General features: G+C 40.6%; 1 long non-coding RNA gene across 1 annotated transcript in view; it reads right to left on the bottom strand.

Moving 5' to 3' along the window:
* The window catches only part of LOC143809154 (uncharacterized), a 37,218-nt gene extending 14,692 nt beyond the window's left edge, over positions 1 to 22,526 (bottom strand). Inside the window, exons 1-2 of the long non-coding RNA XR_013222104.1 lie at positions 22,370 to 22,526; positions 6,484 to 6,555 (exon numbers count right to left, since the gene is read on the bottom strand). This is a non-coding gene — a long non-coding RNA (uncharacterized LOC143809154). The remainder of the gene's footprint in view (positions 1 to 6,483; positions 6,556 to 22,369) is intronic.
* Between the last annotated feature and the right edge of the window lie 257 nt (positions 22,527 to 22,783).

Here is a 22,783-nt window from a genome sequence, read left to right as displayed (position 1 = left end):
CTTATATTGGGCAGGTGATGAGAAGTGCCTGGATTTCTCCAAACATACCGCTTAGAATTATCACCAAAAAGGTCTATCTTCGTCTCATCAGACCAGAGAATCTTATTTCTCATAGTCTGGGAGTCCTTCATTTGTTTTTTAGCAAAATCTATCCGAACTTTTATATGTCTTGCACTGAGGAGAGGCTTCCATAGGGCCACTGTGCCATAAAGGCCCGACTGGTGGAGGGCTGCAGTGATAGTTGACTTTGTGGAACTTTCTCCCATCTCCCTACTGAATCACTGGAGCCTGATATTGGGGTTCTTCTTTACCTCTCTCACCAAGGCTCTTCCCTCACGATTGTTCAGTTTGGCTGGAGGGCCAGGCCTAGGAAGACTTCTGGTGGTCCCAAACTTCTTCCATTTAAGGATTATGGAGGCCACTGTGCTCTTAGGAACCTTGAGTACTGCAGAAATTCTGTTGTAACCTTGGCCAGATCTGTGCCTTGCCACAATTCTGTCTCTGAGCGCCTTGGCCAGTTCCTTTGACCACATGATTCTCATTTGATTTGACATGCACTGTGAGCAATCAGTTCTTATACAGACAGGTGTGTGCCTTTCCAAATTAAGTCCTATAAGTTTAATTAAACACAGCTGGACTCCAATGAAGGAGTAGAACCATCTCAAGTAGGATCACAAGGAGCTGGACAGCATTTGACTTAAATATGAGTGTCTGAGCAAAGGGTCTGAATGCTTATGACCATTTGATATTTCAGTTTTTCTTGTTTATTAAATTAGCAAAAATGTCTACATTTCTGTTTTTTTGAGTCAATATGGGGTTCAGAGTGTACATTAATGTGAAAAAAATGAACTTTTTTGAATTTACCAAATGGCTGCAATGAAACAAATAGCGAAAAATTTAAAGGGGTCAGAATACTTTCTGTGCCCACTGTATGTATTTAGATACTCCTGCTCCTAATTTTTTATAGAAAGAAAGAGATACTTTGAATATTTTGACATGTTTTATAAAAATAATCAATTGCCATGTTGAAATGACAGACTATTAACCTAAGTACAATTCTTAGAATTATCTAAATGCTCGAATCAATTGACCAGTTGTTATATATTGATTGCTTAAACAATCCCGAGCCTGTGCGATCATTGGATAATAGATATACAGAGCGCTATACCAGGAACGTTATGTGAAATGAGCAGTGTGTATGTCTGTATAGACTTCTGCTTGAATGTGATAGGTGATGCTAAGTATAAAGCGGTTTGACATTTGCTGTACATAGTTGGCTGATGCCTGATAGAGCAGTGCTGTGATACAAGTGACAGTGATGTTCTAAAAAGATTACAGGCGTATTGATTCCCATAACCTGGGCACTAATAGGCCTGCTCCTTCCCATTAGAGAGCACAGCAGACGATTTGGTCTATTACAGGGTGACTGGGAATATTGATCAATAAAGCATACAGTTGCTGAGAGATGATTGGAACTAAATAAACATAAGTATAACATGATTATAAGGTATATCAAGTATCACATCCTGAAATGATCAACCTCTGCTTTATTATGATAGGAGAAAAATGTTGACATTTAGCTGACCGGCAATTCAGATATTATAGAGACCTGCTGCTATAAGTGTAGGTGGTGTAGTATGTTTTTTGTTCCTGCGCCCACATGTAACTGGAGAGGATACAGATACATTGCCTATTAAATATGCACTGACTACATTAATAGCATTCCCTGCTATACAATATATATGGTGTTAAATCGAGCCCTATTGTATTTATACATACAGTGGGGAAGATATGTATTTGATACACTGCCGATTTTGCAAGTTTTCACACATACAAAGAATGGAGAGGTCTGTAATTTTTATCGTAGGTACACTTCACCTGTGAGAGACAGAATCTAAAAATAAATATAGAAATTCACATTGTATGATTTTTTACATAATTACATTGTATTTTATTGCATGGAATAAGTATTTGATCACCAACCAGCAAGAATTCTTGCTCTCACAGACCCGTTAGTTTTTCTTTAAAAAGCCCTCCTACACTGTACTGATTACCTATATTAATTGCACCGGTTTGTACTCGTTACTTGTATAAAAGATACCTGTCCACACATTCAATCAATCACATTCCAATCTCTTCCCTGTGGCCAAGAACAAAGAGCTGTCTAAGGAGACCAAGGACAAAATTGTAGACCTGCCCAAGGCTGAGATGGACTACAGGACAAGATGCAAGCAGCTTGGTGAGAAAGCAACAACTGTTGGCATAATTATTAGAAAATGGAAGAAACACAAGATGACTGTCAATTTTCCACGTTCTGGGGTTCCATGCAAGATCTCGCCTCGTGGGGTAAGGATGACTCTGAGAAAGGTCAGGAATCAGTCCAGAAGTACACAGGAGGACCAGGTCAATGACCTGCAGAGAGCTGGTACCACAGTCTTAAACATTACCGTTAGTAGCACACTAGCTGTCATGGAATAAAATCCTGCAGGCACGCAAGGTCCTCCTGCTCATGCCATCACATGTCCAGGCCCGTTTCAAGTTCACCAATGACCATATGGATGATAAAGAGGAGGCATGGGAGAAGGTCATGTGGTCAGATGAGACCAAAATAGATTTTTTTTTTATCAACTTCACTCGCCGAATTTGGAGGAAAGAGAAGGATGAGTACAACCCCAAGAACACCGTCCCAACCATGAGGCAGGATGACTGCACAGTACTGAAGGGAGGATGAATGGGGTCATGTATGTTGAGATTTTTGCCAACAGCCTCCTTCTCTCAATAAGAGCATTGAAGATGGATTGTGACTAGGTCTTCTAGCATGACAATGACCTGAAACACACAGGCAGGGCAACTAAAGAGTGGCTCCGTAAGAGGTATTTCAAGGTCCTGGAGTGGCCTAGCCAGTCTCCAGACCTGAACCCAATTGAAAATCTATGGAGGCAATTGAAACTCAATGTTGCCCAGCAACAGCACCAAAACCTGAAAGATCTGGAGAAGATCTGTATGGAGGAATGGGTTGAAATCCTTGCTGCAGTGTGTGCAAACTTGGTCAAGAACTACAAGAAACTTCTGAGCTCTGTAATTGCAAACAAAGGTTTCTGTACCAAATATTAAGTTCTATTTTTCTATTGTATTAAATACTTATTTCATGCAATAAAATGCAAGTTAATTATGTAAAATCATACAATGTGATTTTTCTGAACATTTTTTTAGATTCTGTCTCTCACAGTTGAAGTGTACCTACGATAAAAATTACAGACCTTTCCATTCTTTGTAGGTGGGGAAACTTGCAAAATCGGCAGTGTATCAAAAAAATTCTTAATGTCGCCAATGTGTGTGTGTATATAAAGCTCTGGCAAAAATTAAGAGACCACCACATCAAAACCCTGTAATAGACAGCCCAATCTCCAGACCTGAACCTCATTGAAAACCTCTGGAATGTAATCAAGATGATGCTGAATAGTCACAAGCCATCAAACAAAGAAGAACTTCCTACATTTTTGCGCTGAAAGCAGTGTGAAAGACTGCTGGAAAGCATGCCATGACACATGAAAGATGTGATTAAAAATCATGGTAATTCCACAAAATATTGATTTCTGAACTCTTCCTAAGTTAAAACATTAGTATTGTTGTTTCTAAATGATTATGAACTTGTTTTCATTGCATTATTTGAGGTCTGAAAGCACTGGGTTTTTTTTTAATTTTGACCATTTTTCTTTTTCAGAAAAAAAATACAAAATTTATTGCTTGGAAATTCAGAGACATGTTGTCAATAGTTTATAGAATAAAATAAAAATTTACATTTTACTCCAAAATATACCTATAAAGAGAAAAATCAGACAAACTGAACATTTTCCAGTGGTCTCGTAATTTTTGCCAGAGCTGTGTATATAAATATATATATACATGTATACAGTGAAATGAAGAGGCGGTATGAATGGTAAATTTAGTCCTATTGTCAAAGAGTTGAACATGACAGATTTAAAAGTCTTAATGCTAAAAGGTAATTTTAAGGAAAACAGAGAGAATTTAGGGAATTCAAAACGATAATTACCGTATATACTCGAGTATAAGCTGACCCGAGTATAATCCGAGACTCCTAATTTTGCAACAAAAACCTGGGAAAACTTAATGACTCGAGTATAAGCCTAGGGTGGGAAATGCAGCAGCTACTGGTAAATTTCAAAAATAAAAATAGATACCAATAAAAGTAAAATTAATTGAGACATCAGTAGTTTGTTTTTGAATATCTATATTGAATCAGGAGCCCCATATAATGCTCCATACAAAATACACCCCATATAATGCTCCATAAAGTTTATGATGGGTCCCATAAGATGCTTCATACAAGAATATGCCCCATATAATGCTGCACAAAGGTTGATTATGGCCCCATAAGATGCTCCATAGAAACATTTTCCCCATACAATGCTGCATAAAGGTTGATTATGGCCCCATAAGATGCTCCATAGAAACATTTGCCCCATATAATGCTGCACAAAGGTTGTTTATGGCCCCATAAGGAGCTCCATAGAAACATTTGCCCCATACAATACTACATAAAGGTTGATTATGGCCCTATAAGATGCTCTATAAAATATTATGCCCCATATGCTGCTGCTGCTATTAAAAAAAAATGACATACTCACCTCTTGTCCTGAGCAGGAGGGGACACCGGCACTTGTGATATTCACCTGTCCCCGTTCCACCCCCGCATGCCGCTCTGTCTTCCGGCTCTCTGCAGTGACTGTTCAGGCAGAGGGCAACGCGCACACTAAAAACGTCATGGCGCCCTCTGACCTGAACTTCACAGCCAGAGGATGCGGAAGATAGAACCCAGCGATGGAATGGGGATAGGTGAATATCGCAATACTCACCCTCCCCGTCATACTCACCCTCCCGACGTGGTCCCTGGCAGCTTCTCTGATGCGATGGTCTCTCCAGGGCCGGCAGCTTGTTCCAGTGTTCAGCGGTTACTGGTACCGCTCATTAAAGTAATGAATATGCGCTCCGCCCCTATGGGAGTGGAGTCGCATCCATATTCATTACTTTAATGAGTGGTACCATGTGACTGCTAAACACAGGAAGAGCTGCCGGTGCCAGGAGAAACCATCGCATCGGAGAAGCAGGGACATGCAGAGATGCGTCGGGAGCAGGTGAGTATGATGTGACAGCTGCTGCTCCCCCTCCACCGCCGACACCCTGGGACAATGACTCAAGTATAAGAAGAGAGGGGAACTTTCAGCCTAAAAAAATGGGCTGAAAATCTCGGCTTACACTCGAGTATATACAGTATGTTCAATTCTTTGACAATAGGACTCTGTTTAACACCTGGATTTATGACTCATTACACGGTCACAATTCACACCCCCACCAGATGGATTACACATAACTAAGGGAACATTCCAACTGCCTCAAAAACCCTAGTTTGATTTTCTCGGCTTATCTTTAGGGGGCATCCCCCTTCTACCTCATGAACAAATGTCCTGTTGTAATATCACTTAAATGTTGTGCTCTTGTCTTACTAATTCATTTGTAAACCTGCATGAAGAAGGAGCCCCTGTGCATATACCGTATATACTTGAGTATAAGCCGACACGAGTATAAGTCGAGACCCTTAATTTTGCCACAAAAAACTGGGAAAACGTATTGACTCGAGTATAAGCCTAGGGTGGGAAATGCAACAGCTACTGGTAAATTTCAAAAATACCAATAAAAGTAAAATTAATTGAGACATTAGTAGGTTAAGTGTTTTTGAATATCCATATTGAATCAGGAGCCCCATATAATGCTCCATAAAGTTCATGATGGGCCCCATAAGATGCTCCATATTAAAATATGCCCCCTATAATGCTGCATAAAAGGTTATTAATGGGCCCCATAAGATGCTCCATAGAATATTATGCCCATATATAATACTGCACAAAGGTTGATGGCCCCATAAGATGCTCCATAGAATATAATGCCCCATATAATGCTGCACAAAGGTTGATGGCCCCATAAGATGCTCAATAGAATAATATGCCCCATATGCTGCTCAATAAAGGTTGATGGCCCCATAAGATGCTCCATAGAATATTATGCCCCATATAATGCTGCACAAAGGTTGATGGCCCCATAAGATCCTCAATAGAATATTATGCACCATATAATGCTCCTCAAAGGTTGATGGCCCCATAAGATGCTCAATAGAATAATATGCCCCATATGTTGCTCCATAAAGCTTGATGGCCCCATAAGATGCTCCATAGAATATTATGCCCCATATAATTCTGCACAAAGGTTGATGGACCCATAAGATGCTCCATAGAATATTATGCCCCATATAATGCTGCACAAAGGTTGATGGCCCAATAAGATGCTCCATAACATATTATGCCCCATATGCTGCTCCATAATGGTTGATGGCCCCATAAGATGCTCCATAGAATAATATGTCCCATATGTTGCTGCTGCGATTAAACAAAAAAATGACATACTGACCTTTCATCATCAAGAGAATGCCAAGAGTGTGCAAAGCAGTCATCAAAGCAAAAGGTGGCTACTTTGAAGAACCTAGAATATAAGACATATTTTCAGTTGTTTCCCACTTTTTTGTTAAGTATATAATCACACATGTGTTAATTCATAGTTTTGATGCCTTCAGTGTGAATGTACAATTTTCATAGTCATGAAAATACTGAAAAATCTTTAAATGAGAAGGTGTGTCCAAACTTTTGATCTGTACTGTACATATGTATATATCTATACATATGCATGTACAGTGGGCATGGAAAGTATTCAGACCCCTTTAAATTTTTCACTCTTTGTTTCATTGCAGCCATTTGGTAAATTCAAAAACTTCATTTTTTCACATTAATGTACACTCTGCTCCCCATCTTGACTGAAAAAAACAGAAATGCAGAAATTTTTGCAAATTTATTAAAAAAGAAAAATTGAAATATCACATGGTCATAAGTATTCAGACCCTTTGCCCAGACACTCATATTTAAGTTACATGCTGTCCATTTCCTTGTGATCCTCTTTGAGATGGTTCTACTCCTTCACTGGAGTCCAGCTGTGTTTAATTAAATTGATAGGACTTGATTTGGAAAGGCGCACACCTGTCTATATAAGACCTCACAGCTCACAGCGCATGTCAGACCAAATGAGAATCATGAGGTCAAAGGTACTGGCCAAGGAGCTCAGAGACAGAATTGTGGCAAGGCACAGATCTGGCCAAGGTTACAACAGAATTTCTTCAGTACTCAAGGTTACTAAGAGCACAGTGGCCTCCATAATCCTTAAATGGAAGACGTTTGGGACCACCAGAAGTCTTCCTAGACCTGGCCATCCAGCCAAACTGAGCAATTATGGGAGACGAGCCTTGGTGAGAGAGGTAAAGAAGAACCCCAAGATCACTGTGGCTGAGCTCCAGAGATGCAGTAGGGAGATGGGAGAAAGTTCTACAAAGTCAGCTATCACTGCAGCCCTCCACCAGTCGGGCCTCTATGGCAGAGTGGCCCAACGGAAGCCTCTCCTCAGTGCAAGACATATGGAAGCCCAAATAGAGTTTGCTAAAAAACAAATGAAGGACTCCCAGACTATGAGAAATAAGATTCTCTGGTCTGATGAGATGAAGATAGACGTTTTAGGTGATAATTCTAAGCGGTATGTGTGGAGAAAACCAGGCACTGCTCATCACCTGCCCAATACAATCCCATGGTAGTGTCAGCATCATGCAATGGGGGTGTTTTTCAACTGCAGGGTTAGGACAACTGGTTGTCAACTTGTCATTGAAGGAAACATGAATGCGGCCAAGTACAGAGATATCCTGGATGAAAACCTCTTCCAGAGTGCTCTGGACCTCACACTTGGCTGAAGGCTCATCTTCCAACAAGACAATGACCCTAAGCACACAGCTAAAATAACAAAGGAGTGGCTTCAGGACAACTCTGTGACCATTCCTGACTGGCCCAGCCAGAGCCCTGACCTAAACCCAATTGAACATCTCTGGAAAGACCTGAAAATGACTGTCCAGCAACGTTCACCATCCAACCTGATGGAACTTTAGAGGATCTGCAAGGAACAATGGCAGAGGATTCCCAAATCCAGGTGTGAAAAACTTGTTGCATCATTCCCAAGAAGACTCATGGCTGTACTAGCTCAAAAGGGTGCTTCTACTCAATCCTGAGCAAAGAGTCTGAATACTTATGACCATGTGATATTTCAGATTTTCTTTTTTAATAAATTTGCAAAAATTTCTACATTTCTGTTTTTTCAGTCAAGATGGGGTGCAGAGTGTACATTATTAAGAAAAAAATGAACTTTTTTGAATTTACAAACTGGCTGCAATGAAACAAAGAATAAAAAATTTAAAGGGGTATGAATATTTTCCGTACCCACTGTATATTTACTTATTTAATGTATTAATTGTTAATATTGTATTATTGTATAGTTATGATGAAATAAAGATTTCTTTATATTTTCTTCTACAATGGTTACAATAGGCACAGACTTGAAAAGCGGTAGGAGAAGAATGCTTGTGATTTCAAATCAGGTATGTTAACGAGATCTCCAAAGAATTGATGGATGGTCTGATGGTGGATATTTTCATATATTGATCTTCCCTATCAACACTCATGTATTAATACTGCCAAAGCGCCGTACTGTGTGCTGTCTTGAGGTGGTTCCTCTTAGATGGTGATGCATTTTTCACTGACTAGAAATGAGCCGATCGATCAATGACAAATTGACTTAGAGTAGAATTCCTGAAATTCGCCGTTTCTGGCAAAAAGGAATACTTTGTGATTCAATTTAAGAAGGAAAAAAATGCTATCCGCCATTTCACATGCTGCTGAAAATTGCAGAGCAGAGACTAGGCTCATGGCACCATGTTCCATAATTGTAGAAAAAGACACGGACCGCACATCCATGCACACAGCACCTACACCAGGTGAATAGATGTGAAAAAACTCACCTTCTACAAGATCTCTGTCGGTGAGATGAACGAAATAGAGGTAACTACGATTGCAGTCTCCTGTTTTGGTGTTGTGTGGCGGCCATTGTAGCTGTGGTAATGTTCCTGTGGGCGGTGTGGCCTGGAGTTATGAGGACTCAGTCTCGCAGCACAGGTGCTTTGGAGTATCAGGTCACCAGGCCCTGCTGGTGCACTGTGGCTGAGATGGTGGTTTGCACCCGGTGCCGCACCTTTTAGGCTATGGACCCACTGAGAGGTTCACTGTGACAGACAGAGGTAGTGGGCTTCATACAGTCTGATCATAATGTTAAACTAAGAACCTCAGTTTGTAAATGTCTGCCTAGCGGCATTAGATCAAAGAATGAATTTTGGTATTCGCGGTCCATGTTTTTTTCTACAGTTATAGCTCATGGCACCATATTGCTTTGTAACTGTTAAATCACAAAGTCTAGAAAAACCAATGTGTAGGGATAGACATTCTGAGTGCCATTACATATAGGGATAAATAAAGGCTTAAACTGATTGAGGTGTACTAATGCAGTGCTGAAACACATTAAAGGGAATCTGTCACCTACTTTTTCGTATATAAGCTTCAGCCACCCCCATCAGGGGCTTATCTACAGCATTCTGTAATGCTGTAGATAAGCCCCTGATGTAAATTGAAAGATAAGAAAAACAACTTATATTACACTCACCTGGGGGGAGCGGTCCAGTCTGGTCTGATGGGCGTCACGGTCCGAGTCCAGGACCTCCCATCTTCATGTGATGACATCATCTTCCTTGCTTCTGTCCTGGCTCCTGCGTAGGCATAGTTTATCTGCCCTGTTGAGGGCAGCGTAAAGTACTGCAGTGCGCAGGTGCTGGGCTTCTCGGACCTTTCCTGGTGCCTTCACCCTCAACAGGGGAGATAAAATACGCCTGTGCATGAGCCAAGACAGAAGCAAGGAAGAAGAAGTCATCGCATGAAGATGGGAGGCGCCGGATCCGGACCGCGACGCCCATCGGGCTGGACCGCACCGGACCGCCCCCCGAGGTGAGTATAATCTTACTTGTTTTTCTTACCTTTCAGGTTACATCTGGGGCTTATCTACAGCTTTACAGAATGCTGCAGATAAGCCCCTGATGGCGGTGTCCGAAGCTTATATACGAAAAAGTAGGTGACAGATTCCCTTTAAAGATGGTCATGGTAGTCTCTTTCTGTGAATAATAATTAATTCAAAGAGTCTAGTGATAGGGAGGTACTGAACCTGCAGAACCAGTGGGAATGTTAATTGATTGATCCGTGATATTTTGCTGTAGCAGCACATTAATAACACAATTGTATTTTTATTCTTGACATACTACAAACAAGGAAAACAGTTTAATACCTATTTCTCCTAAGTTTTTGTTCGAAGGAAAAATACTGAAACCAAAGCTTGCATGTCATTCATTTTAAAAACAGCAAACCTTTTGCAGAATGCAAAAAAGTGATAATTTTTTCACTACAAGTTGAGAAGCCTTTGCGTCTTCAAATTAAAAAAAGCTCACCTGTTCCTGTTCCCTAAATAAAGGGATAATTGGCTTGTGAAAGTGTTATTGCTTCTTCACTTACTAATGTATGTTCAGAGAGGAAAAGGACAGGAGCTCCAGCGCCCCCTATTAGATGTCCAATCCTAAAAGTCAATATTGACCCTTTAATGAGCCTTGCCACATGATTTAGGATAATAGGCCAAACCAGACACTTGTTTTGGGGTATTTGCCACTCATCAGTGCAAAGAATGAGGTTTGATTTGGCTGGATCAGAGGCTTCGAACTGGCATAAAAGACTTATAGGCCATGCAATGCTCCTCTGGGAAGTTAAATATGTAAGTCACCTCTCAGAGAAGAATTGAATTGGATCTCTATTTCCACTATTGGATGTACCAATACTAAAAGTCAATATCAACCATGTACTGAGCCTTGCCATATGATTTGAGATAAGAAGCCAAACCAGACATTCTTTTTGCAGACTATTATTTATCAAGTCCCTTGACATTTGTTGAACATGGATTGAATTTTTGCACTCCACATGTGAAAAAGCCACAGCTTCTTTCATTTGCACTGCCTGCACTGGATCTTTTTATACTATTTAAGTAGCCTAAAAAGTCTGACACTGCAGAGTCCTGTTAAATAGGCTATTGGTTACCACAACCTAATTATGTATTTGCCTAAAATAACTTTAAAGGGATTTTAGACAGTTCCAGGAGACATCAGATGTTATAGTGAGTTTGAAGTTTCGCAATATCAAGAATCACATTTTGGAAGGACATTTGTCCAAGTTGGTCAATTCAAATTTCAGAAGACTTACCTCTACAAATGGCAGAATATCACAGAATTCCGGCTGAATTTTACAGAAAAAGCTGCCAGTAATTCTGACTATATACTGTCATAAATCTTTCTAACATACATTACGTAACATATTTGTGCAGCCTGTACCTGCATTGCAAATGGAGGAATTGAAAATACTGTACATGTTTACTACCTTTCTTGTATTTATAGATAGCCTTGTTTTCAAAGCAATTATAATTAGGAAATTATGTTATAAAAAATTGTATTTTTGTATTTAATACTTAAAGTGTCCCAAAATCAGAATTACTATAATTTTTACGACTGTACGACATATTGTACTATAGGACTCATCCCGGTATAGACAAAAAAAACGGGAAAAAACATATGTCATAATATTTAAGCTTCAAAGTAACACTAACTTTATAAAACAGTTTAATAGTGTTTTATATTTTTCAAATTATAATTTATGAATGGTAGGTGTAAGGTGATGTGCACACATTAAAGGGAACCTGTCACCATCTAGAATGCTATTAACTTGCAGATATGGGGTTAATTTACAGTTTAATAGCGTTATTAACTGGGGCCTACAGTTAGCCGAATGCTCTGATGCTGGTGGTCAGTCAGGGCCAGGGGCGTGGCTACAGCCACCGCTTTGTATACTTAGAGTGATGAATGAACCTGTGCTGGCACAATCCCCATGACTCAAACTGAATGCTACAGGGGAGAAAACAGTTCAGGCACCTAGAAGGTTAGCAATGCTATTAACCTGCAGATTATCCATATATCTGCAGGTTAATAGCGTTTTTGCTATGGGGAGTGCATTATACTATATGGAGGCCTATGGGGAGTGCATTATACTATATTGAGGACTATCTGGTGCATTATACTATATGGAGGCTATCTAGGGGGCCACCATACAGTGTGGAGATTACAGTGAGGGGACCATCATACAGTGTTGGAGCCATCAAACAGTTTGGGGGCTACTAAGGGGTCAGTATACTGTGTGGGTGGTACTATACAGTGAGGGGGTATTGTACTGTGTATAAGAGAGCATCATACTGTGTATAGGGGAGCTATACAGGGGGAGACTCGGGACATTATTAAATGTAAAGTGAGCACTGATTGTTATAGGGGAACTCAGGTTACTGTGACTATCAAAGGGGCACACAGAGGACAATATTACTTTCTAGGGGCAAAATATGGGCACTGTCTTCTAGGGCACTTGCACCTGGTATTACTATATTATAGAGGGTTGCTTTAGAATTTAGAAGGCACAGAGAACCACACAGCAGGTGCAATAATAGGGACACATACAGCAGCAGCGGCTCAATATTGGGATATCAGCAGGATGATGAGTTTGTGCAGGTTGGGAACAGAGGGTGATGGGGCTGGAATATGAGAAGTGAAATATGTCTTTGTTGTATTCTCTGCAGCAGAGTCATGTCGGTCTGGGCTAGATGGAAAAGAAGGGAAAAGTGAACGATTCCATCAGAAAGAACGTCAGCGGTAAGTCACTATCTGTAACTGTGCTGTGATCTCTTATATGTTCTGTAGGACTGGTATCTACCACTGACCATATGGCGGTAATATCCATGTTGGTCTTTATATAGAGACTAGATGGTGGCCCGATTCTAACGCATCGGGTATTCTAGAATATGTATGTATGTATATAGCAGCCACATAGTATATAGCACAGGCCACTGTTATGATCTGGTGGCCTAAGAGCAGCATGAGACGTACTCTGGAGAAGGTGGTACCTGTACTGACCGCAGACCCTGAACTTAACACCGCAACTAGAAGTAGCCATGGAATGTACCTAGCACTCCCTGGACATCTCGACACAGCCGGAGGACTAATTACCCCTAGAGATAGAAAACGGAAAACTATCTTGCCTCAGAGAAAATTCCCAAAGGATAGACAGCGCCCCACAAATATTGACTGTGAGAGGAGAGGGAAAAAACATACACAGACTGAAATCAGAATTTAGCAAAGGAGGCCACTTCTAGCTAAATAGAAAGGATAGGACAGAGTACTATGCGGTCAGTATTAAAACACTAGAAAATATCCACCACAGAAAATACAAAAACTCCACAGCTAACTAAAGATATGGAGGGTATATCTGCATCTCCAGAGATACCAGCTTGGCTAAACAAATCCTTATACAGACCAAGCTGGACAAGACAAAAACATGGAAAAGAACTGAACAATAAGGCCACAGCATGTGGACAGCAAAAAATCAAGGCCAGAACTTATCTTTGTTGAAAAGAACTGCAAAGCAGGAGAGACCAGGCAGAGATGTGAATCCTCCAGGAACAATGGACAACTGGCACTGACTAAATGGTGAAGCAAGACTAAATAGCCCAGTCAGATTTGCAAAAAGTGAACACACCTGATAAATGCTGCGATTCAGAGACAGCAGCGCTACCACTTACAACCACCGGAGGGAGCCCAAGAACAGAATTCACAACAGGCCACGTAGTATATAGGAGTAGTACGTGGCCTGTGGTATATACCATGTGGCTGCTATATACATACATATTGTAGAATACCCGATGCGTTAATATAGGCCACGCAGCAAATAACACAGCCCACGTAGTATATAACACAGCCCACACAGTATATAGCAGCCACGCAGTATATAGCAGCCACACAGTATATAACACAGCCCACGTAGTATGTAACACTGGCCACGTAATATATAACACAGCCCACGTAATATATAGCACAGCCCACATAGTATCTAACAGTGGCCACGTAGTATATAGCACGTAGTATATAACACTGCCCAGGTAGTATATAGCAGCCATGTAGTATATAATGCAGCCCACATAGTATCTAACACTGGCCAGGTAGTATATAGCAGCCACACGGTATCTAACACAGCCCACGTAGTATTTAGCAGTGTGGGCACGATATCCCTGTTAAAAAAATAAAATAGTTATATACTCACCCGTCGGGATCCAGCGTAGAGCCAGCGAACCTCTAGTAATGTGCACGCGGCTACCGCCATCTTTCGTTCCCAGGATGCATTGCAAAATTACCGAGATCACTTATCGGTCGAGACCGCTAAGTCTTCTGGGTAATTTCGCAATGTATCTCTGGGAATGGAAACTGGCGGCAGGCGCGAGCGCATTGATGGACTACGGAAGGTGAGAATAGCAGGTTTTTTGTTTTTTTTTATTATTTTTAACATTAGGTCTTTTTACTATTGATGTTACATAGGCAGCATCAATAGTAAAAACTTGGTCACACAGGGTTAATAGCGGCGGTAACGGAGTGAGTTACCCGCGGCATAACTGAGTTACCCGCGGCATAACGCGGTCCTTTACCACTGGCATTAACCCTGTGTGAACGTTGACTGGAGGGGCGTATGGAGCGGGCGCCGGGCACTGACTGCAGGGGAGTAGGGAGGGACTAATTGGACTGTGGCCGTCGCTGATTGGTCACGGCAGCCATGACAGGCAGCTGGCGAGACCAATCAGCGACTTGGATTTCCATGACAGACAGAGGTCGCGATCAATGAATATCCGTGAGAGACAGACAGAAAGACAGACAGACGGAAGTGACCCTTAGACAATTATATAGTAGATTATTTTCAGTAATAGCGCGGTCATCTGCCTAGGTTCTCCTCCACTATTAGCGTGCGTCACCGAGTTGTAATCAAGTTTACCTGGTTAGGGGCCCACTGAGAAGTTTCGCCCCCGACCCAAAACCCTAGCTAAGCCTCTGCTTGTAGCCCATGTCCTGGATAGCAATGACCTTTTGTGGCTTACACTCCTTGTGGAGTGTGTCAATGACTGCCTTCTGGACATCTGTCAAGTCAGAATTCTTCCCCATGATTGTGGAGCCTACTGAGACAGACTAAGGGATCTTTTTAAATGCTTAGGAAACCTTTGCAGGTATTTTTTTGTGAATTATTCTAATTTACTGAGATAATGACTTTTGGGTTTTCATTGGCTGTAAGCCATAATCATCAACATTAACAGAAATAAACACTTGAAATAAATCACTGTTTGTAATGACTCTAATATATGAGTTTAACATGTTGTATTGAACTACTGAAATAAATTAACTTTTTGACGATATTCTAATTTTGAGAGAAGCACCTGTAAGTGTGTTTCTGCGTGACTCTCTCCTGAACGTATTTGGATTTTACAAATTAATTTGGAACAGGAACAATGTCTCAGAATGTCCCACATTATGTGGTGATGACAAAACCTGGTGCCCAAAGGGGGTCCCGCTAGCTCACAATGACAGCTTGATCCAAACGTTTTGCTGTGCCCACACAGATGGTCAACTCAGGACAGCTGCAGCAAAAGGTAAGAAGCTTTATTTTTACACTACCTGAACTTAACCCTCTGTCTTGGCCTCAGTGTGTTTTGGGTAAGTGTGTTGCAGGTCATTCGATCTCTTCATAGTACGGGAGTCCATTACTGTTAGAAAAATAACCCTGAGGAGACCTTGTTTACTGTGTGGAATTCCAGTGTTGTATGTTTTGTGGGAAGTGTGGATTTGGCATTTCACTGGTCATCTGTACGTGGGGTTGGATTGTAACGATTAGTTGATTGAAGTAGGGGCCAATGGTTTTTGACTGATTATATATGTCAGGCATGGAGAGACAGAGAAAGAGACCATAGCTAATGGTAAGAGTCCCCTCTGCTTTACCTCTCAGCTCCAGTATTCCTGTTGTAAAAGACAGAAGATGGGTAATCTGTCCACTAAGGGACAGACTGTGCAAGGTAGAGCTGCTGTCAAAAAGGCAAAGGAGAAAAAAGGAAATAAATTTGTGCAGAAAATTAAAAAGTAAAATTAAAAGTTTTGTTCAGCATCTGGTTGTCCACTGCGTGGCAGGCTTAATGAAGATTTCTGGAAAAAATTATTGAAGGAGAAGAGAAGATGTTTAAGTGATGCTGGCTTGTTAGATCAGGCTGAGATATGGTGATATGGTGGAAATCATCTAAATGTGTAACTAGAGGCAAGTTGAAGGAAGAAAAACATGGTAATAAGTAGTGTTGAGCATTCCGATACCGCAAGTATCGGGTATCGGCCGATACTTGCGGGTATCGGAATTCCGATACCGAGATCCGATACTTTTGTGGTATCGGGAATCGGTATCGGGATTAATATCAATGTGTAAAAGAAAGAATTAAAATTAAAAATAGGGATATACTCACCTCTCCGACGCAGCCTGGACTTTACCGCCATAACCGGGAGCCGTTGTACCTAAAAATGCACGCTTGAAGGGCCTTAGATGACGTCACGGCGCTCTGATTGGTCCGTAGCGGTCGCGTGACCGCTACGCGACCAATCACAAAGCAGTGACGTCACCTAAGGTCTTTCAAGCGCTTGAAAGACCTTAGGTGACGTCACTGCTTTGTGATTGGTCGCGTAGCGGTCACATGACCGCTACGGACCAATCAGAGCGCCGTGACGTCATCTAAGGCCCTTCAAGCGCGCATTCTTAGGTACAACGGCTCCCGGTTACGGCGGAAAAGTCCAGGCTGCGTCGGAGAGGTGAGTATATCCCTATTTTTTATTTTAATTCTTTCTTTTACACATTGATATGGATCCCAGGGCCTGAAGGAGAGTTTCCTCTCCTTCAGACCCTGGGAACCATACAGGATACCGTCCGATACTTGGTGTCCCATTGACTTGTATTGGTATCGGGTATCGGTATCGGATTAGTTCCGATACTTTGCCGGTATCGGCCGATACTTTCCAATACCGATACTTTCAAGTATCGGACGGTATCGCTCAACACTAGTAATAAGTTTTTATATATAAAAGTATGTAACAAAGATGGCACTGACCTCCCTGCCATTCCCAGATTAACTCCACCCCATTACATTGTACCTAAAGAAAGGATGGACATGTTGTGTATAAAGGGATCAGAACCCAAATTGGGTGGAGTCCTGCCATGTATGTCGTGCCCCATGTCGGCACATAGAAACTGATGAATCTCCTACTCCTAAGATCGCCTTTATCGCCTCACAATCAACTTGATACTATAAGTCCCCAGAGCCTGGTCAAGCCAGTGTGGCCCCCCTGGCTTGTGCCTCAAGTGCTATTCCCCCACAAGTCAAGGTCATGCCCCCAGTGAATATTGGGAGGTATCCTAAAATGGACCATGCTCTGGCAACACATTTATTTACATACAGGACCACGGAGCTGCTCAATATGCTGTCTGCAATGATGCTCAGGAGTGAGTATAGCCATTTTTGTTTTAATTGGTGGCCGGAGTACAGCTTACTTGTTGCACAAAGAGGAACTGGGGACTGTTCTGCATCCCTGAAGGTGAAGAAGCCCTAAAAAGTACTGGAGATAGCCTGTGGTGGCCAGTCTGGCAGAAGGTTTGATTTGTCAATGTGTGCAGTGTGTGTTTTTTCCCCCTCCAATTTCTTTTGCGCAAGTTTTGCATCCTCCTGCTAGATTACAGAACTAAGACCCTTTTAGGGTCAATCACCCTTTTGTAACTGAAAAGGACTGTGGGCAACTGCCCTAAGGATTCTGTCCCATTCCCCCATGAACTTTGACTGTGGTTAACCTTGAACTTTTCCCCTGGGACTATTGGGCAGCACACTCTTCGAAAAGGAGAGAGGGGGAAAACGGAACAGGATGACCTGAGTATTGATCCAAGTCATAACTGCAAGGACTAAGCTCCTGCAATGTCAGAGCTAGTGTAAGTTGGCCAATGGGCTGTTGTGTTTTAAAAATGGACACACTTTGTCGGGTCCCCATGGTGTCAGGACCAGAGTCAGGCAGACCCCTGTGACAAAATGAATATCTGAAGAATTTACCGGGTTAAAAGGAACTGCAGCCATGGACTGCTGGGTAGTCAATGCTTTCTGTAGACCAAAAGGGGCGCTGCATTAATAAAGAATTTTAATCTATAATTCTGGAGTCCCAACCTAATGGAAATAGGGTCAATGTGGAACAGAAAAGGACTCTGGTAAAGAGAGTTGAATTTTATGCTAAATGTTTTAAAGTATGCCTATACAATTGTTTGGTATTTTTCAGGTACCGTATGGTCAGGGATGACTATGTTTTAGGAGGGATGTATGTAAGAGTGTGTAAGAGACAAACATGCGCTTTCTCCTTCTTCACAAAAATGCAATTCAGACAAAACCCCAATGGAACCACCCATCATAATGAGGAAGATGGAGGCATTTTGGACTCCATTTGGCATCTGGTCTGGTGGTATCCATCTTTTTAGACATTCACAGATTTGTGGTCATCCATACTTGTGCGCTAAAAAGACACCTAAGATGATGGGACACCGCCGGAACAGAGACCAGTCCAAAGTGACTCCATCTGCTTCATGAGTGAGATGTTCCATTGAAGTTTTGTCTGAATCACGGTTTTGGGGAATTTACACACAAATCCCTATGTAAGCGCTCTGCGGAGATCGCAGGATAAATGTGAGATGATCCTTGTTCGATTTTTGGGAGGTAGAGTGAACAAATAGCAGTACAAGAACAGTTCTTATTTTTATTTCACTATGCTGTATAAGTGATAAAGCGGATTTATTCTTCGGGTCAATGTGATAACAGCGATACTAGATTTATATCGGGGCTCTTTAAGATTTTGCTGCTATCACAGTAAAAATGCTTGTTTATAAAATATAGCTTTTTTCGTTGTTGTATTCTGAGAGCTGTTACTTTTTTATTTTTTGGCGAACAGAGCTGGCGAACAGAGCTGTATGAAGGCTTATTTTTTTTGCAGGACAAGTTGCAGATTTTTTTATACCATTTTAAGGCCCATAATATTTTTTAATGGCTTTTTATTCTGATTTTTCAAACCCAGAATTCATGAAAAACAGCAATTCAGTTATTGTTTGTTATTTTTTATGCCGTTCACCGTGCTGTAAAAGTGATAAGAATGATTTGTTCATCTGGTTGGTATGATTACAGCGATACCAGATTTATATATTTTTTATGCTTTGCTATTTATACACACTAAAACAATATTTTGCAAAAATGAATTTGTTTTTGCATCATCATATTTGGAGAATTGTAACTGTTTTAATTTTTTGCTGAATGAGGGCCTGTTTTTTGCAGGATGGTTTGGCGTTTTCATTTATACCACTTTTTCTTCATACAACTTTTTTATCGCTTTTTATTCACTTTTTTGTGAATCAGTGTGATGAAAAAGTGACATTTTTGACATTTTTTAAATTATTTTTTTTATGGCATTTGCCATACGGAATAAATAACATGCCAGTTTTATAGAGCGGGTCGTTCCGTATGTGGTGATACCAATTATGTGTACTTTTTTTTTGTTCTATCATAAATGCTGCGCTTTGTACAATGAAACTTTTGTGTGCTTTTTTGTGTTTTTTTTACATATTTTATGTAACTTTTTTACTTTTTCACTTAGTCCTACTATGGGACATGTATAACTTTTATTCTTGTCTCATACACTGCAGTACTCGTGTACTGCAGTGCATGAGAATGTCAGTGTTTTACTGATACAGCCTTTGAAACCCAGCTTATAGCTGGATCTCACAGGCCACTGTACTATGGGGTCATCATATAACCTCAGGGTACCATGGTAACCTTCGGGACCAGCGATTTTCATTGCGGGGTTCGATAGTAAGCAAGTGGGTCTTGCAACCCTCTTGCAACCACTTGACAGAGGTTTTTAAGGGGCTAATCAGCTCTGATCAGCTTCAAAGGTGTCCAGGGCCAATACAGCAGGGTATCAGCTGTCATGTACAGCTAACACCCACAGACATTGCTGCCGCCGCCATGTGGCGCTATTCCCTTATTCCTGAGAGTCATGAAAGAGCAGCGATGAGGAATAAGGTCCTTTAATGACCACCGTTAAAAGGCATATCATCGACCACCGTTAAAAGGCATATCATCGGTCGTTAACGGGTTAATGGAAAGGATTTTCTTTACAGCGAACAAATATATGAAGTAAATGTGTTCCAGTTATAGGGAATCTGTCAGTAGTATCAACCTTCCTAAGCCATCTATAGGGGTTTGGAGGTCATAGAAAATTGAATAAAATAGCCTTGATATCTGCAATCCAATGTCTTATTCCCTAGAAATCTGTGTTTTTCTTAATATGTAAATGAACTGTTAAGAGCTATGAGTGGGACACTGATTTCCCTGAGAATCTCCTGCAGAGATTATTTTAAATGAAAATTATGTTGAATGTTACCAGTGTGAAACATGTTGCACAGGAGAACAGTCTGTCACTCATAACATGTCTCACACTGGTAATGCCCACTTTCATTTATAATAAGCTCTGGAGGCAGATTCTCAGGGAGATATATGTTTGTAACATAAATCTTAACAACTCATTTACATATTAAAAAATGTGGATTCCTCTGGATGCCCAGATAGATGGATGGAGGGTCGACTCTACTGATAGATTCCTTTTAATTATAAAACATTTGTTTGTAGATTATTTTCTTCAGTCAAAACATGTCAAATTTCAAATGGAGGGTAGATTCTACTGACAGATTCCTTTTAATTATAAAACATTTATTTTTAGATTGTTTTTTTCAGTCAAAACATGTCAAACTTCAAAATAACTGTTTTGACTGAACCCTAACACTCAAATGGGGGATGAACAAACTAGAGGAGATGTTAAATCTGCAAACCACATGTTCGCATACAGATGACCAAGGAGATTGGCACCCTAAAATTCCGCAATGTTGCCCCTTCTCAATGTCGGCTGACCCTGAGTGTCCATAACTGTGCCCTCAACTATATACAGAGTGTAACCCAAAGCAACAGAATGAAGTGCACACAGAAGGTGAGACACAGGGGCTGGGACTTCAAACATCCATCTACGTTGGAATATAACCAGCATGTGCATGATGAGCATAAATAGCCCCTACCAAGATGTGATAGGACAAACCAAATGAGGATGTGGAAACATCTGCACAGAAGCAACACAGCAAAGACAAGAGCAGCAGTTGGACAGAGACAATACAGGCTGTGGTCCAACAGAGAGGGAAACCAACCCACAGCCAGAGATCACCAGATTCAGTCCTGGAGTCGAGCCATGAAAATAACATTTTTACAGAGTCTCTGATATACAAGCTACTCTATCCATAGTCAGATGAAAGCAAAACAAGTGCTCTTTTGGAATCTATCTTGCCAGTATACATCGGTAGGAAAATTGGATAGTGTAAAAGCATATTGCACTATTCCATCTCCAAAGTAGCGTTATGAAAACAAATAATGCACACTGTCCATTTTTTATATGCTAGACTATGAGTGATGGGTACCAGATATAGGGCTTTGTTCACACAGTTTGAGTTTTGCCACAGTACTGCAACTGTAAATAAAAGTAAATTGAGGAAAAAATAGAAGCGTCTCGTAGACAGAAGAATAAAAATAATACAATACAAAAACATTATTATTCAATTCATATTGTAAAAAAATGGGAGATAATAATGCCATTGTGATCCTAAATAAGATGTCATGTTAGAAACCCTTGATTGCTAAACAGAGGTCATGGACTCCTTCAATAAGTGACATCATTTCTATTATACAATTAAAGAAGATTTCATATTAAAATAATAAATTAACAATCATAATTAATAGAAACAGTGTACATGAGTAATAGAAATTCAACTGCTAGAGCTCATGATAGTGTCTCCCAGTCATTTCTGGTATTTTTTACTGCAGTGCTATTCTTGGTAATTAAAAAACTGAAAACCCCAAGAAAACCTGGTGAACCCCAATTTGGTCAATGAGCCCTTAAGGATTTGCTATCTATTTAAAAATGGATCCACCAAAGCCATCATGGTTCCAGTACAACAAAACGAATGACTCAAATGTGATCAACGCCTTTCTCCAATATTAAAGAGATAATTATAAGCATTTACTTCAGTAGAATGGAAAATATATTTCACTAAAAGCTACAAATGAGATGTGCACATTAATGGAATAGAAGTAAAAGGCTTGTTGAAAAAAAACAATATAATGATAGTAGAACCTTTATAAAAGAAGTTTTTTTTATCTAATACGGTGTGATGATTTTGGAATTGCATTAGCCAACAATGAAGGATGGCGTGACTTATATTGTAGAAAATCCCAACTCTTCAGACAGCTGCTTACCTCTGGAGAATGGCACATTACTGACCTCCAGTGAAGGCTGAGCTGATCCTTGCTGATAAGTGGAAGTCATCTGTCAGTCTTCAGTGTCCGCCTCTATTGACTTGCTGTGGGACAACAGGATGGCCTGTTCTGTGCCTAGGACCCAAAGACATTGTGATTCATGAACCATTTACGTGCTCAGTGCAACTTTCCGAGCCTATCACTCATTAACAATGAATCACAATTGTATCTACTGGTTATCAGCAGAGTAAATAGCGCACATTCCATATGTAACACACTCGCTTTATCCTGCCCTGATTTTTACTAATAATTTATCATGACTACAGATTCCTTAGTAAATATGTTATCCACTTCTATTTTCATAATTTTACTCCTTTCCTTTTTATTTGTAGAAACATGCACATTAAATATGTAATGGATTGATTTGTGGAATAAATGT

Source organism: Ranitomeya variabilis, chromosome 2 (assembly GCF_051348905.1).
Source record: "Ranitomeya variabilis isolate aRanVar5 chromosome 2, aRanVar5.hap1, whole genome shotgun sequence".
Taxonomy (NCBI): Eukaryota; Metazoa; Chordata; class Amphibia; order Anura; family Dendrobatidae; genus Ranitomeya; species Ranitomeya variabilis.
Note: the sequence above shows the minus strand (reverse complement) of the source record. Positions and strands in the feature narration are given on the sequence as shown.